The 17,421-nt window shown below is 39.9% G+C and overlaps 1 protein-coding gene across 10 annotated transcripts in view; it reads left to right on the top strand.

Annotated features, from left to right (window-relative positions):
* SEMA5A (semaphorin 5A) overlaps nt 1-17,421 on the top strand; it is a 339,730-nt gene continuing 322,309 nt past the window's right edge. For 2 of the 10 annotated variants that reach the window (XM_065830102.2, XM_065830094.2), the window contains exons 1-2: nt 890-1,125; nt 17,120-17,195. The gene's annotated coding sequence lies outside the window, so the exon portion shown is untranslated. Of the gene's footprint in view, nt 143-393; nt 607-888; nt 1,126-14,649; nt 14,728-17,119; nt 17,196-17,421 lie in introns of those variants that run through there. The other 8 variants (XM_065830096.2, XM_071804450.1, XM_071804451.1 and 5 more) reach the window with 8 other exon arrangements.

Genomic DNA, 17,421 nt, shown 5'->3' with positions numbered 1-17,421 from the left:
CGAGCTACCCCTCGCCCGCTGCCTCAACCCCTCCTCCCTTCTCGCTGTCGCAGCTCTCCAGCATTTGTTGTGATTAGTTGTAGTGGCGCTGGCTCAGAAACGATCGCGAGGAGAAGCCTCCGGTCATGCTTTTTGGGCTGCGGTAAGTAAAGGGAAAAACCGATAACAGCAATAAAATTAAAACAAACAAAAAGCCAAGCACAAACATCTCAACCAGTTGCAACTTCTCGGCTGTCCCGGAGGGGGGAGCGCGGGGGAAGGGGGAATGCGAGATCACCCTAGCCCGGGGCAGAGTCGGCTGCGGGTTGCGCGGCGACCCGCGCATCGCCGGGGACTGACGGGCGGCCGCCGCAGCCGCCCGGCTGCCGCTGCTCCGCCCCCGCGGCGGGGCGCTGGGTCCGGCGGGCGGGCGGGCGCGGGGAGCGAGGCGTGCGGCTGCCTCGCCGCAAACTTGGTGGAAGCGATCGGAGCGCAGGCGGCTCAGCGGTGCTGTGCGAGGCGAGGCTGCGGTCATGGCGGCGTGAGGCGGCAGCACCGCGCCGGGGAGCGGGGCATCAGCGCGGCAGCGGCGCCCGCCTGCGCCGTGCAGCCCTACAGCGCTTCCAGGTAACCCCCTCCCGGCCCCTCTCCCCCCCCTCGCGGTGATCGGGCTGAGGGCGGCGGGGCTCCTGGAGTGGCACGGGGATGGCGCGTCCCTGGCCGCTTCCTCCGTCCCCAGGGCCGCCTCCCGGGGGCTCCGCGGGGCTGAGCTCCCGGCTCTGCCGGGGTGTCCGGGGTGGCAAGGAGGCCGGCCGGGGTCCCGGCCGCCGCAGCGGCAGGGTGCCGGCAGGGGGAGCTGGGAGCGAGGCGGAGCGGCGCTGCCGCTGGGGACCGGTGACGGGGAGTGTGGCCGGCGGCAGGAGCCCGGCTCGGGCATTGCCCGGCTCCACCCCCGAAAGTCCACCGAGCCTTTCAAACGGGCGGTCGTTCTGCCCGAAGACAGCGCTGTTTGTTCGGGAAAAGAAAATTCATCCAGGCAGGCAGCCGTATCTCCAACGGGGCTGAAACCCAAACTGTTCCCTCTGGCGCTCCGTGCAGTGGGAGCCCCCGCACCCGCGGGAGGGTTTTCTCGCCTAGGAGCACAAGGTGTGTTGTGGTCTCTGAGCCCCGGCTGCGGGGAGGGCAGCCGGTGGCTCTGAAACGTTTTTTTGTGGGGTTTTGTTACACTTGGGCAAGTGAAGTTTGCTCCGCAGCTTCTTCTGGTGCGAGCAAACGAGAAGCGGCGTGGAGGGCACCGGCAGTTGTCTGAGGAACGTGGAAGATTCGGTGGGATGTTCTTGTAGTACGAAGTCCCAGTGTGTGTTTCTTGGCGCTGTTACTTAGCTGGACTGGCTTCGGTCGCTAGTGTAACCGTATTTTGTCATTTTCTGAAGAGCTGACTTTGAGTTACTGTTCTGCAACGACGCAGAAGGAAACACCTTGGTCTGTTGTATTAATCCATCGTTTTGTGAGAATTGCTTACCAGATAATTGACAGCTATTAGGGTTTGTTGTATCATTCTAGATGCTAAGTATGCATGTTAGATTTACAGAACGATTATCTGCCCAGGATTATTCCTGGGGGGCAGCAGGGATGGGGGGGGAGCTTTCGGTACTATCCATTCCTTCAGCAAACCTGACTATTGGCAGGAGAGGTCGGTGCATGCATGCACACGCACCCTTGGGAAGATGGTTAGAATTTGCAAGATTACAGCTGAGAAAAACATCCTGAAACTGAAACCTGTTGTTAAAGTTATTGTAATAGCGTGCTCCGTCAGACCTAAGGTAGTTTATTTGAAGACTGTATTTTCTGAAAGCTAACTGCTCTTAGTTTGAATTTTTGTGTGAAAGGCAAGTATGCTGCTAGCCCAGATAGAGTGCTATAAAATAGATTTTTTAAAAAATAATTGAAATTGCATTCAGATCTTAGTTGTAGCAGTTTCAGTGTCTTCTGGTTGTTATGTGAGTAACACTGACTCAGTCTGGCAAAGTTAGGCTTACTAAGAATTGTTAAACTTGGTGATGTCATATATATGATATATATGATGTCAAACAAAAGTGTATTGCTGTCTCAAAAGGCTGAGGTATGGTCTCAGGTACTGTACTTGGTCTAGTGAAGAGTTTGATAGACTTCTGTATTTTGTGCTGTGTTCCCACCTTCTTTTCCAGCAGGTACTGATAATCTAACTTTATTACATTTACTAATGGATTCATCTCATTTTCTCATTTTAATGCTGAACAGCTGTGAGGAGTCCTGCTGAGATCTGAGATTTTGCTCTGGAGGGTGGCAGTTTACTTTCCTGTTTGAGAGGTTGTTTTGAACTAAGTAATGTAAACACTTGTTTTTAAGTTGTACTACTTGTTCCTTAGCATGTTGTAACTGTTTTGTTTTGATTGAGAAAGCTGAAGGCATTAATATCTGTAGTGTCTTATTTCTTTAATGTTTAACTAATGCTGTTTTCTTAAAATACTTACAGGTGGTATGAGTACTCATACACTTTGTAATGAACCATAAACTTTGGTTATATCAGGTTTTTTGTAGTCATTTCCTGTTGGGCAGAGATGCAAGGGGTGGTAACTGTATTTTTTGCTGTTTTCAGAAGAAAAAGTGTGGTGTTGGAGTGTTTTTTGTGTGAGGTGGGTTTTTTCTTCCCCCCCCCCCCCCCCCAGCTACTTGGCAAAACCACATGGATTCTAACTTCTGTTGATGTAGTCTTATACAAATACAGGATTTTCACTGAATGAAGTTCATTACTTTTCAGTGAGTAAGCTGTATGTTACAAGCCACAAGCTGCAGAAATACAACATGAGCCTCCTGTGAACTTCAGTTCATGTGTTAGAGGTTGTGTGAAGGAATTAAGCCAAGGGAGAAGCTGAGCTCGAGGGATGGGCAGGAACAGGCCGCTTTCTGCACTCTGGTCTGCAAGGGCTGTATCACTCAGAGTGTTGGCTGTGGGTTATTTCTATGCTGTAGGACACGTAAGTGGATAGTTGATAGTACTATCAGTTGATAGTAGGTGTGTACTACCAGCACTATTGGTTGATAGCGGGAGGGAGGGGGTGTGTAATCCAATACCGTTAACATAAAGCAGTATCTAGTAATTAGTTAATATGTTGCTATGACCAACTTCTGAATATCAGTGATATACAATTTAGCTTTAGATTTAACATCTGGTTTATAAAATTTTGCTATGATCTTGATGTTTGGTAATATATGCTCTAAAGTTACTACAGCTCCTGAGACAAATTGTTATTGCTGCTGTCTTAATTATAGGAAACAGCACCAAGGAACTTCTCATTTTCTGTAACATCACTTTATGGAAATGTTTAATGGGAGTTCTTGTCAGTGCTGAGTTCTCCAAATTACTGTTAATCAGTCAATTTCTTTTCATTATCATCCTTTTAGCCTCTTCAGCATGTGTATACATTCCTCATCGGAAACAGTTTTAAGTTACAGACTATACATTTGATCTCTCCAAATGTTTTTCGAAAAGCTGCAACTCATTCAAAAGGAGGAGTTGTTTTTGTCAAACACTAACATTCTTCTAACTGACCCTTTGGAGATATGTTTGTCAACTATTCTCGGTAGGCTACTTTTAATTTCCAGGCTGCGGCATTGCAGCTGTGATCTGTGAAAGGCAGGTGGCAGTCTGCTATCTATGATTCTTAACAGAAACCTGGGGAATGTCACAGCTGGAACTGTGCAATTGAGGTACAGTTTGCTGTTAAATCTGTTGTTGTTGAAAGAGTAAATTGTTTCTAAAGAAGGTTGGGGATTTTCTTTTAGCTTGCTTCATAAACGTGTCCAACTATTTGTTTAAGAAATTTGCCATGTTGACTGTAAGTATAGCACATTTACATAACATTTCGCAGGAAGGTAGCAAATGCAAACCAAGTCAGTGACCCCAAAACTGCAGTCTAATTAGTGTCTTGTTCTTGATTTTTTGCTAGAATGTATCTTCCAAAGTATAAAGCTTGTAAATATCTTGCCATTTAGTGGATTTATTCATGCATCTAGTCTCAGTTTTGTGTCTCACCTGAGGTATCCTGATACAATCCAATTGTCTGCTGTGTAAATCAGCTCTTTATCTCCATACTCATTATTTTTGTATGAATATATTAATAAAGCGAATCTCTATTTGGGGACCTTTTAGGAAGAAATCCATGCTTGTATCCCAGTGTATACTGGAAAGTTGAGCAACTTCACAGAGGAGCTGATATTCATCAGTGATAGTAGCAGAAAGGTGGGATTGGTATGAAGTCTGCACTGAGGCCTTAAGAATGCTTCATGTGAAGTTAACTCTAAGGCTTCTGTAGCTAGAGAGAGAGTACTTTAATAATTTTGTGCCTTGTCCTTCTGACCCACAGCCACTTTGTTTATATTTATAGCTGGTGAACTCTACGGACAAAGGTATGTGAATGAATATTTGTGTTGTGGTTTTAAAAATGCTCAGGCCATTGTTCCGTGCTGTGTTTTCTCCAGCATAAAGTCCCTCCAGAAATTCCTGCTGCCTTTTGTGTGTGTGTGTTTTTCATAATCTGGATCATCTCAGTGACCTGGTTTCAGTGGAAGCCCACTAACGTTTGCACTGGCAATCCCCCCTAGTTATGAAGTGTACCCTGGGAGCACCACTGAAATGGCTTTGGTATGGGAGAAGATACATGGGATGAAGCCCTTTCTGTTGACCTTGTCCGATAGAACTGAAATTTCTGAGTACTTGAGGAAAATTGCTAGTTACAGGAGGAAGGGTTGTGTGTATTGCCTTGTGTCTTTCAAAGTATAGCAAAATTTTAGGATTTCTTTACTAAGTCAGAGTCAAAGTTGGAGACTGTGAAAAGGGAGTGTCCATGGTTAGTGGGCTGGTATGTTCCTTAATTGTGGTTCAGTTGTTGATAGCCTCTTCTCTTTCCTTTCTTATTCCAAACTTGCGCTAGGGTTATATGGTTGTTTTATTATATTTTATTGTGAAAACCAGCGCATGTGTATTGTAATTTTTATCTAGCTTCTCTTGCTCCAGTGCATGCTTTTCCTTGCTCCTCTTTAAACCTAAACAATGATATTGAATTACTTGATAAGAATGTCTAAGAGAGAGTAAATACTCTAAAATGCTACTAGCATGTGGTGATATATTACCCAGTACTGCAACATAGGGCTCTTAGTTTAGGCAAAAGATGGTGTTTCAGCTTTGGAAGGGAATAGAAATGACTGTTTCCTGATAGTGCCTTTCAAGCCATATCAGCCTAGAGTAAGCCAAGAGTCTGAACCATTAGCATTATGAACTAGCTGCAATACTGAAATAGCTGAAGGTGATATTGGTGGTATTGTTTTCTCTTGCACCTGTTTCTGACACTGTAAAGCCACATTCTGACTCTCACTTGATAAAATACTTCAAAAACGGTCATCCAGAACCTACCTTTTAACTCCTGTCCTTTAATAAAAGTTTCTCTTTGTGACCTGAAAACCACTGGGTGCTGTGTTGCCTGAAGACAGGCAGATATAGGTGCAGAATGCTGTGCCAGCTGGGGAGTGTTGTGGCTTTTTGTCCTCCTTGGCAATTCCTATGGCTTTATGTCACTCAGTTGTCTACGGGGTCCTTTTAGTTGCACTAATGTAACTCTTCACATGGAGCCACACCATAAACAGTATTAGGGAAGATCCTCTTGAAAACACTTTTTCTCTTTGAAGTACCCTTGGTCACTGGTGTCAGCAAGGCCCTTAGGCACTGGTCCCACCATGTAACTGCAGGTATGCAATGAGTATTATTAGGTGAGGAAGGAGGGGAAAAGAGGATTGTGTGTGCTGATAGAAATTCTGATTAGTCCCTCAACAATGAAATTTAGGACTGCTAGAAGCGCTCTGCTGGATTTTTGCCCCAGTGGTCTGAAGTGTGTTCATATAGTTTATTATGTTAGTTTTGTAAGAAGCCATGGGCTCCCTTTTGGGGCTTGCAAATGGACTGAGGTGCAGACGTATGCCTGTCTTCACCAGCAGCCTAAACTCATCCACTGAGAAACCTGAGAGGAAACATCTTATTGTGTTGCCCTTGAGTGTGTCAGGAAGTGGGAAAATTCAGGATAATAACCTATTAAAAACTGGAGCTCAGTCTTCCAGATCTTGTCTGTCAGACCTTACTCTATAGAAAAATGATAATGGATTCTGGTACATGCTGTTGAAATTGATAGCACAAAATGATATAACTGTTCTGAACAGCTACATTGATTTGACAAAAGCGTGAGTTCATGCATGCAGATCTAGAGACCTGGGAAAGGTGAAGAAGTTGGTGTTTGTGGGGCGAAAAGCTTCCCTTGATGGATGTGGGTAGGAGTCCTAAAATGTTGCTACCGCAGGCCCTGGAGACTTGTTCAAGAAATGTAGTTCTGTGGTAAAACTTGGCCAGAGTGCACAGACTCAACTGAATTGCCCAAGAATATTGCAAGATTCTCAAATTTAATACTTCTGCTTTCCCAAGTGCATAGTATTAGACTCCTTACCTGAAGCATTAGATAGGTCTTCGTTATTGAACTCAAACCAGTGCAGCCTGGGCATCATCCTTTAACTGCTGGTAACTGAAAAACGGGAGCTAGCAACAACAGCAAAAAGAGAGATCTGGGCTCTGCATAGGAATCACTGTTATTTTGGCAGTTGTTGTCCATTGTTCTAAATTAAATTAATGGTCTAGGTGGAGGGACTTGTTTGCTTCCTTCAGTATCCTTTCCATAAATGAGTTTGCAACTAGATTTTATTAGAAAAATCTGGTTTTGTTATCTATAATTGGCTGGGAAAATTATTTTTCAAATTTATTTAATCTTAAGGCCAACAAGATCAGTATCAGGGTTTAAAGAAAAATAGTCTTGAACTAGAGGTAAACACCTCATTCTGATATTTGACTTGACTCTTTATATTTGTCTCTCAAACCTGAAGTCATAAAGTGCTCTTAAAATAACTTGAACAAACGGGTTATTTTCTTTTAAGTACCCATATAGATGCATTGCCTGCAATGGGCTATCTACCTTTCAGCAAAACACGTTAATCTTTTTATAGGATGACTGTTGACAAAGCTTGTCCTTCAACATCAGCTGTAGAGATGCTGTGTTAAAATTTTTTTTTTCAAGAACGATAAAGAAAAAAAAGTTCTAGTGTGTTGCAGAGGCATATTGCAAATACTTTAATAAGAGCAAATATAAGAATTCTATCCCTTCTAAAATAGGGACTTCCATTTGTGTACAAGGAACAACTCATATGCTTAACTTACCTTTTTGTTCTACTGTGATTGTTTTGTAGAAATCAGACCTGACTTGTAATTGGCGTGTTTAGTATTTTTGTAGATGTAGCATTCTCTGTTAAAAAGTCTTTAAAAAGGGATTTTTTTTTTTTCCTGATGATATCATCAACTTCAATGTTTTTATAAGCCCCAAACTGCTAACAATGCCAACACTGGAAATCTTGAAAATGGCATTTGATTTGAGCAGTACAGTTGACACCACTCTTGTTTCCATCTCTGCTGACACCTTCAAAGATTCATCTGTAGCCACTGATCACATCTAAAGAACTTGATTACAAATAAAACCTGAGAATCTAGAGATTTTTGTTTTCAACCAGCAGACTTGGTTTGCGTTGTGCTGAGTCAGCTGCTTGTCTCCCCTTGCCACTTTCTGCATTGTGGGAAGCATTGCTTTCTGGCACACTTGAGTCCCTTATTTCCTTCTTGCTTTGATGCCTAAAACTTTATAAGCTTTATAAGAAATTATGCATAATAAATGTTGAATGTTCTTACTTCCACATAGACAAATATTTTCTACAAATTAATCTTCATATGAAGAACAGTACTTCTGCGAGTGTATTAATATCTATAGATAGTTGATAACTGGGATGAGTGATCTTCAAAAAAACCCAGCTGTCTGGCTGTTCCTGACTATCATTCATGTTTTCTTTTAGGTACTTTTAATCTGACCCTGCCTCTCCAAATATTAAGAGGAGAAAAAAAAAAAACACAACAAAAAACTTTTGACTTTATGATAGCATCTGGGTTGACTTCCATCATTGTACAACTAGGCCTACAAGCATTAGGCTTATGTGAACTGGAGTGCTTATAGGAGCCTTACTTTTATGACCAAGTCATAAGGATTTGAGTTAACAAGACTTAGTATTATATTGTTCAGGTTTACATGTCATGCTGTGACTGAAAAGAGTTTGAGATTGCTCTTGTAGGCAGCTAACCAGGGAGGAAGTGATGAGCAGGCCTAGTTGATAATCTTTTCAGCCTTAGTGATGGCAACTGGTATATAAGCTATTGGTATGTTCTTCTGAAATGTTGTTTCATTTAGCTTCTTTTTGCAACAGTAGTTCCCAAGATATTATCACAATTTTAACAGCGTTTAGGGTGACAACTGTACTCCTTATCCCTTGGTCCCAGGAGCTCATCACCAAAAAAAGCTGTTCATCAGTTTTCCAGTATCTTTTTTCATGGTGGTGGACTTGGCTGTTCAAAAATGAGTGGAAATCCAGCATCCCTGCCCTAAGGCCACTACAGATGGTGTCTCAGTTCACACAGAGAAGTCCATACTTGTCTATGGGGTATGATCACTCTCAGTGAGTTCTACTATAGCTCAGCACATGAAATGAAGAATGTGAGTCATTCTGTGCAGAACCATTGAAATGATGAGATTTATTGTGTCTTATGCAGGGTGACATGAAGTAAGCTGGAGACGCTAGTAAAATGCCTTCCTCTAGAGCTTCTATTGACTAGAAATTGCCTGTATCCTGCAGATGATGTGTTTGGTTTGCTTGAGGTTCTGAAACATCAAAGAAAATCAAGTACAAGGCATTTGTATAGTTAAACTAGAGCATTGATAGAGACTTTAGTAATGTGTGAAAAATGTATTAGAATTAAATCTAGGTGTTGAAAAACTCATTTAAACAATAACTAATGTGTAGGAATTGTTGAGTGGTGCTTAGTGACCAAAATTGTTCTGGTTGCATGACTGGATCACAGTAATGCTCCCTCCTGACAGTAAAACCTATGTATAATTTAAAAGCTTTATATTAATTATAAAATGCATCTGTGACACATGTAATTTTTTTAAAGAAATGTTTGCAAATAGTATTTATAAATTTTTCCTGGTTTACTGTATACATGGTGAAAATTAAGCTCTTCCAGTTCCCACATCTATTTATTTATTTATTTGTTGGTTTGCTTATTTATTTGGGTGTGTGTGTGTGTATGCACATATCTCTCTATACATACAAGCACATAGATTCACACACGCATTTTTGCAGTCTGTTCCAGTTTGTCAAACAATAGGACTGGCTAGATCATGTGCTACTTCTGTTTAGTCAAAATGCTGCTGTAGCATCCCAGACAAACGAAATGATAGTGGAGAGACAGAGAAGCCTTTCTGCAGGGAAGAACTTAATCAGCGTCAGTCCAGTGGTTAGTGCACAAGACCATGCCAGAAGACAAAGTGAATTGAAATAGAGATCAGGACACTATTCTGGTAGTCGATAGTTTTATTTTGAGCTCTGAAGAGCTCATCTCTTTGAAGAGCAAAGAAATGTTGGCATCAAATATTGATTATGTGTAGTATCTAAAATTCATAAACTTCTTAACATTATTCTGTCAAGCTGGACTGCAGGGAAGAATGGAGCAACTTTGCTTGAGAGTGAAAAAACTGAAAGATGACTATAGTGAGATGTTTTTAAGGCAAAGGTCATGATGTGATTTGACTGGATTCAGAAGATAAAACTGAATCAGCAGAATTGCTAAATTATGAGGTTGTATTAATTTAGATGGACTAGTAACATGGACAAGATAATTTGACTACAATAATAAGAAAGTGCACAGAAGTTTGAGGTTTTAATATACTTTTCTGAGAGCTGATGGACAATTTCTGAGTGCAAGTGTTTCTCTATAGTTTGCCTATGGTATATATTGCTGTGCACTCTTGCTGCAGGCTGTGATTAAATCCTTGTATTGTGTAAGATTTCAGTAGAGTTGTTATGTTTTAGTTTTGAAATTCTTTAGGTTATTTCCTCATGTATTCCCTCAGGCTGCAACTGTAGTTCCAAAAGTGAGATCAACAGGTACACATGTGGTAGTGTGTTGCTTTTTGTAGGGTTCTCAATTAAAGCTTAGTTTGTTTAATAGTAATGAAGAGGCTGGAATATTGAAGGCTGACATAACACTGCTTCATGGTCCAAAAAAATTTGGAAATAAGTGTTCTACAGGATTTGTTATCTGCCTTTTGGTATAGCAATGCTAAAGAAATGAGCTCTTATGCTCCATTGGATTGCTTTTTTCTCTGTGTAGATTTTAAGGCCAAAAAAAGCTAAACAACCAGAATATCCCTGGCTTCATAGTTTAATAACTTGACTTAATTCTGCTAGATCTGTCATGTGTGGGACGATACCTAAGGTATAAGGCAGGCCAGGATACTCCTACATTCTGCTAAAAGATAATATATGTATAAAGGCAATAAACGAATGATTCTCTAGATTCTCAAGTTATTCTTTCATGCATATAAATAAAAAGGTCTGAATGGTAGTGCTGGTGTAGTTTGCTGATCCGTCTCCAACTAATCCATCAAGGATGAGAGCCTGTTAGGAGTTTTTTATCTAGGTGGAATTACTCTTTTCTGCTTTCCTTCTCTACTAAGTCAACCAAGATGGTATCCCAACAGGTAAATTTATTTCTGTGAGCAAGTCTTGCACAAGCTCAGCCTTGAATTAGCCATGAGGAGGTGTGCTGAGTGTCATGTTGCCTCTGTCACATCTAAGACATATAGGTCACCTTTCCAGCATTCCCATAGCCTGGACTGTGTATACTGCAGTTGCTGGACTCTGGGCAAGCAGGGGTGCCTGGGCTGGCAGGAGCCTGCTGGCATCCACATGGCTGGCTGTTTTTTGTCCTGGTGTTTTGTGTCCTGAAGCTCAGTATAGAGAAGAGCAGCTGTTATTGTGTGGGATGGTGGTTTTATTTTATTTATTTATTTTTTGATGCCTCATTCAAGGAATGAACATAATGAGGGAGGTAGCAGGCAAGAAGGGAGAAACAGCTGGTAGATATAAGAGGTGGGAGAGGATGTTTTGGATGAGTGGGAATGGAAAGCTTCAGAGGAAAGCAGATCTCGTGTGTCATAGGAGAACAATGTTGTGGGAGCTAGGAGACTGGATATGATCAACTGCAAAATTGTGAAAACTTTCTTGCTTCTCTCTGCCACTACACACCTGACACCCCACTTGGGCTCACAGCATTACCCTCTTCAGCTTGCCTTGGCTCTTTATGGGATCTGACTCCTTTTGGACCACATCTAGAAACAAGGTTCCAGCTAACATTATCTTTTGCTGCTGTGGCGCTTTAGTACTTAGAGGTATACAATTAGCTAATGAAATGCTTAACATAGAGTTTCTCACACATACAACTGCATGAAACTTGATGGTTATGTTAATGTAAATAATTGGCAGGCAGAAGGGGTTGCTATATAACACGAATTACAGAAACTGAATCTCAAGTTGGAAAACTGGGTCAGGATAATTGGAGTAATGTCACCAGCTCTGAGGGTGGACACTCTTTCGTTTGTGTGCTGAAGGTTTGTGGATCTACAGGGCCTTCAGCTGTTCTCCAGGTATGAACTCTCCATGCAGCTTGTTTGTTATTTGCTTTATGTTTCTTCTGTGAATTATGGTGTGCTTTGCAGTAGAACTCTACTATGGATGATATGATACTATGGACATGTTATGGAGATAAACAAGTTAATTTTTCAAACTTATAAAGTGCACACTGAGTGCAGGCTTTAATTTATGGATGCCTTTGCTTATCTCTTTTGAGTTCCAGAAGTAAGTTTGAAATTACAACAGCCCTGATTTAACTCTCTTAGAGAGATCTTTGGTTCAGTGTGGTTCCTTCATAACCCAGAGCCAGACTCTTTATTCTCCACCTTATTTTCCTTTTCTTTTTTTAAAACAAACAAACAAACAAACAAAAAAACCCAAACCAAAACAAAAACCAAAACCCAAAACCCTGACAAAATAGCCCAAACAAACAAATCAAAACCACCATGTTTTTTACTGAAGCAATCAAAAAGCCAATCCTCTCAGTTGTCTGAGAACTTATGATCAGCAGAAAACCTATGAAGTCTTATGACTCAGTCTGGTGTCCTGGTTTTGTGGGAGCACAGTTCAAATAGGTTGGAATAGCATGGTGGCCTTCTACCTGAGTTCCATTAATTATGGCAAATATGGAACACAAAATGTTTGCTTAAATTATCTGTAATATCAAGTGTACTTGGAGATATTAGTAAGAATTTTGATATAGCTTTTTTATTCCACACATCCAGACCTTTTTTCCCCTGTGTCTTTAAATATCCCCTTGAAAATCTTTCAAAGGTAGTTTTATTAACTTAACGTAGTGCAGATGTCGCTAGCTGTGAGGAGTAAGTCACAATGACTTGTGTTGTGTCAAAAATATCATTAAGAACCTTAGAACAAAGGGAGCAATTAATGAGCAGCCTTCACTATGAACAAATGTCAGAGACTCCTCCAGGGCTAAGCTGTTTCTGTGCCATATTCATTAATTGCTCTTTTGAACAAAGTTGGTGTTGATGACTGGGTTTAATTAAGCATACCTGAGAAAATCCACAAAAACAGATCAGAAGTATTAGAATGAAAAATTTGTCTCTAATAAATAAAGATTTTTTTCCTTCTCAGGGGGGTTTTATGCTTCATGTAACTGTTTCTGGCTGACATTTCCCCCCAAGTATTGGGATTGTCTTCACTGGAGATTTTGGCAGAAGATATATCTTATTGTTTGCTTCAGGATGCATGCCAAATACCATGCTCACATTTAAATCTTTATGATTAAAAATGTATTAAAATCTGTCGTGATGGAAGACAGCTCTCAGAGCAGCCTCATTCTACCTGTTGAAATGTGGCAGGTAAGGGAAGACGTGCATGTGAGCAGAAAGGTCAATTGCTAAAGCTCATTCCAAACTTGCTGACTCTCTACTTTGGTTGAAAATATCTCCTTGGGAAAACTAAACAGCAGATCTGTAGTTTAAACTCTTATGTAAAACTCGATTGTCCATTGTACTCAGTGACTTACAGGTCTAAGTTAACTTGATGATCATGGTCCTCAACATCCATGTTATTATGTAGAATATAATAATATGTTTATTACTATGTTTGTATGTTACATTTTGTATTCTATTTTGCCACTTAGTAAGACAGAGGCAGGTGTGGTCAGTATAGTCTAGATGCCTGGAGTAGTCTGTCTAGAAAATGAAGGCTATTTCTGAATGATTTTTCTGTGCATTGAACTGAAAGTTGCAATCATATATGTAAAATACTGTTATTTTGGGTTTTGATGAGAAAGACTTTAGAGGAGGACTGAAGGCTAATATACACCACAGCTGATCTCTTCTAATTATACTGTGTCCAGGTATTTATTTTGGTTTTATTAATAGGTTCTGTTGTGTAAAGTCAATCAGAATATGAATAAGAGTTTTGCGAAAGAACTTTGTAGTAGTATGCCGTTTTAAGCCAAGTTGTAACGGGAAGCTTTAATAGCCTTACAGTACCACTTTAGAAGTGGAGATGTGTCATTGGAAAGACATGTCAGAACTTAGCAAAAATAGCATATCCTATTGTGACATTCATGCAGAAATCTAAAATTAGCATTGTATCCTGGGTATGATACTGTAGGTGGTCAAAGGCACTAAATAGTATTCAGCACCCTCTGTTATTCAAGCTGGTCTTAACATATTTATTTTAAATATATTATAGCTCTATGCGAGGCTGACTTACTGTTATTACTGTTGTTCCTCATATGGCATCAAAATGTGCAATGTGTTTCACAGGTATTAAAACAAAGTCTTGGCCAGAAATGTTTAACATGGCCCTATGTGAATGGAAGTCAGTGGCATAATTCCAGCTGACTTCAGCTGGGAGTATAAGTAGATCCTGACTTATTTCTGATAATATATAATATATAAACACATGGTCAGTTAGTGGGATTGAGAGTAATTTATTTCACATTACACTATTTTACATGTAGTATTCCAGTAGAGTTTGGCCAAATAAGCTTGAGGAAAAGTGCTATCCCCTGTATTAGGGGAATGTAAAACTTGAGGAAAAACAGAACTTGGCTGTTGCTATTATGGTTTGATTAATTGCTTGAATACTTAGGCAAGTTACAGTAGGTTCTGATTAGTCGTATGAGGGAAGACTGTATTGACTTTTACTTTCCATTATCCTGCACCCTGCTGCCCCTTTCTTTAAAAGTAGAGGGACACAGGCTTTTTAAGGACTGTGTGCAGGAGGTGTCTTTAAAACCCCTTGGAATGACCTGTAGAAATCAGATAGGATTCTGTTATGACTTATTTATTGAGTCTAGGTGTTACTTCTTGTTTTTGTTTACAGAGAGTGGTAAAAAGAGCATATGTTTCTCTCACTTTGTCATGTGCTCTCAATATATACGTCTCTGTGTGTGTGTGGAGAGGGATGTGAGAGAGAAAACAGAACTGTGTGCAGATGTAAATATTCTCTTAGAGGACAAACATCTAGGGAAAAAATTAATGTGTTCTTTATTTGTTATATTTTAATTATACATGACCTTTTTTTTTTTTTTTTTAAATTCAGAGTATATTAATACAGTTTTTTGAGATTATTACTGAAGAGACTGGCTTCTGGCTCTTAAAAACATGATCTTTGAATAAGGTGAGAGACTTCCATTCCATGTTTTCAGATTTGTCTGCAGGTCTTTATTGCTTTGCTCACACTTTTTAAAAAGCATGGATGCTTATAATTCTTTGTCATATTGGATAATTGTAAGCATTTTAACAACTTCTTGGGGGACAAAAAATTCTTCATCCTTAATTAAAATGATGTCTAATATTTTCATTTAGTGTCACTTCTAAGAGTTTAGGTAGTGCTGGTATTAAGAGGTTGAGTTTTTAGATATAACATTCACTGCTACAGCAAAGAGAAAGCTATTCACACATACAGAATTGGTGACAAAACAGGTACAGTGGGTAAGATGGAATTGTAATTTGTCCAAAGATTCATGGCAGAGGTTTTTTCTGTTTATTTGCCATAGCAGGTTAGTGACAAGCTTCAAAATAGTGATGGCACTTGTGCTTTGATAGCTGAAGGGGGCAAAAGAATGCATGTGAAACCTTTAATAAAGATATTTTTAAGTGATCACATTTGTTCTCTCTCCTGATGTTATAAGACAGTTTTTAAGAAGGTGGGTCTTCATGGAAATGTTCTATTTTCTCTCTTTTCTGCCTTCAGAAAGCAGCCCTCAGGGAAGGGGAAGTGATTTGAAAGTGTAATGGTAGCCAGCACCTGCACAGTAGCTTACCCTTTCCCCCCCATGTTAAAGGGACAAGCTATAACAACTTTCTTAGTTCCTCTTCATCTATGAAATACTAATTTTCAAATGTTTTGTGTCTTTATGGAAATTGAAGTGCTACTTCTCAGTAAACCTAAATCCAGTGGCCTAAGTGTGTTTGGATTTTTATTTTAGTTATACATCTTTGCTATTTTGGAACACTAAATAAGTGATTTAAGGAAGAAAAGTAGGCTTTTGCCCACTGAAATGAACCTGACCTTAACATGCCTGTAGTAAGGTATGTGTGCGTGTTTCTTTTTCTTCACCTGCAGGAAAGAAGTAAATGCTAGCACCAAAAAGAACGTTCTAAGAAAGTATAAAGTACAGGATGAATTTTGAGAAAGCTGCATACTGTGTCTTGGAATCTAGTGAAGTTATAGTTATTATCTTAGCATGATACATATAATAAAGACAAATAACGTGTAATAGATTTAAAAAAAATACAAGACTATAATGCCCTTCTGTCTAGGGAGAAATTAATTTGTACATGCTGTTTGCAGAACCTTTTGTAAAGCAGTTCACACTGCTTCAATGGAAGGTGCTATATGGATGAATAGGTCAGTTATATCCAAGTTCAGTGAACATTTTTTTAAAGTTAGCACTTTAGAGCTACTAATACTTTGATAAAGAAAGAAATCCTGATGGTGTTCTAGGGTTTATGTGGACAGTAACGTAAATAGATGAAAAACACATTTAAAATAGGAGAATTCAGAAGAGTTTTGGTTTCTCCAGTATTTCTTTTTTAGAAAGTTCTGATTGTTTTCTAAGACTTGTTTACAGAAACAATCAGCAATGACAAAAAACCTCAAACCAACACCACTTTCCCCTCCCGCCTCCGCGCCTAGAAAATAAGCTATTTAATGCCTGTTTCAAAAACAGCTATTGTGCTGGCCTAGCTGGAGGGCTGATGAAAACTGAAGACAGAGCTTGTTTCTGGGCTCTATCTTTCCTCTACCCCTTAGGTCCTGTGCTTCTCAGTACAAGTGCCCTGCAGGAGTGAAGCGTTCATGATTCATCTCTGTGAACCAACCACATCTGTGGCTGGGATGGTCCATCTCTTTTCATAAAAAGGATTTAAACTTCACAGAAAGAAATTATTCCTATAATGTTGTTAGTTTCAACTCTAATTTTAGACAAAGTTGCTTTAGATATGAGAAAAAATCCTCCATCTTGCTTGTGTAGGTGACTACTGTAGCCTCACATAAGAAGTAGAAAACTTGACTAGTTCTTTCTGATGTGACATTTGAGGACAGATTGATAAACAGCTTGAATGACATTTGAAAATGCAAGATGTTGTAAGAACTGGCTGCCTTAGCTAAATGTAAACACTGCTGGGAGAAAAGGAAGCTTTTATTTAAAAAAGAAAAATCATGGAGAAGTTAAGAGCAAGCTATGCTTTAAGCAATTTTCTTGTATGATTAACACCTGGACTGTTCAGAAAACAACATGTCTTTCTGCTTTTGTAATTTCAGGGTGTTATTGACTGAGCAGTAGGATGTTTTTTTACTTTATCTGCTGCCTTACTGAGTTCTTTGCCATCTCCTGACTCTGTTAGGAAGCTAAAATTGGAATTTCAGCTATCAGACATACAAATCGTTAACAACACTTATTGACTTCTAAACACTCTTCCATTATCTTGATGCTGTCAGATCACCGTTAGCCACTTTTCGCAACACATAATTGAAAACAATGAAATTTCTTAACTTTTGTGGACAGGTAACAGACTGGAGAAGATTTTTATCTGAGAAAACATCAGTCAAGATGAAGCTATAAGAAGCTGCATCTGCTAGCGGTAAGAACAGCTTCAACAAAGGAATCTCTGCTAAAAACACTGTGTGCCTCTTCTGCTTTGTCCTTTGTGTTAAACCAAGAGACATTTTACTGAGGTCGAATAAGAAAGGTGTAATGGAAGTGACACAGAAATCCATTAATGCTGACTTCAGATTTTTAGATTTCAATATCTGTAGCTTCATTGCATAGTGAAGTTCAGGTTTTATGGTAACAGTTAATGGTCTGGT

Source organism: Patagioenas fasciata, chromosome 2, assembly GCF_037038585.1.
Source record: "Patagioenas fasciata isolate bPatFas1 chromosome 2, bPatFas1.hap1, whole genome shotgun sequence".
In the NCBI taxonomy this organism is placed as follows: Eukaryota; Metazoa; Chordata; class Aves; order Columbiformes; family Columbidae; genus Patagioenas; species Patagioenas fasciata.
This window is presented reverse-complemented; position numbering and strand designations above follow the sequence as displayed.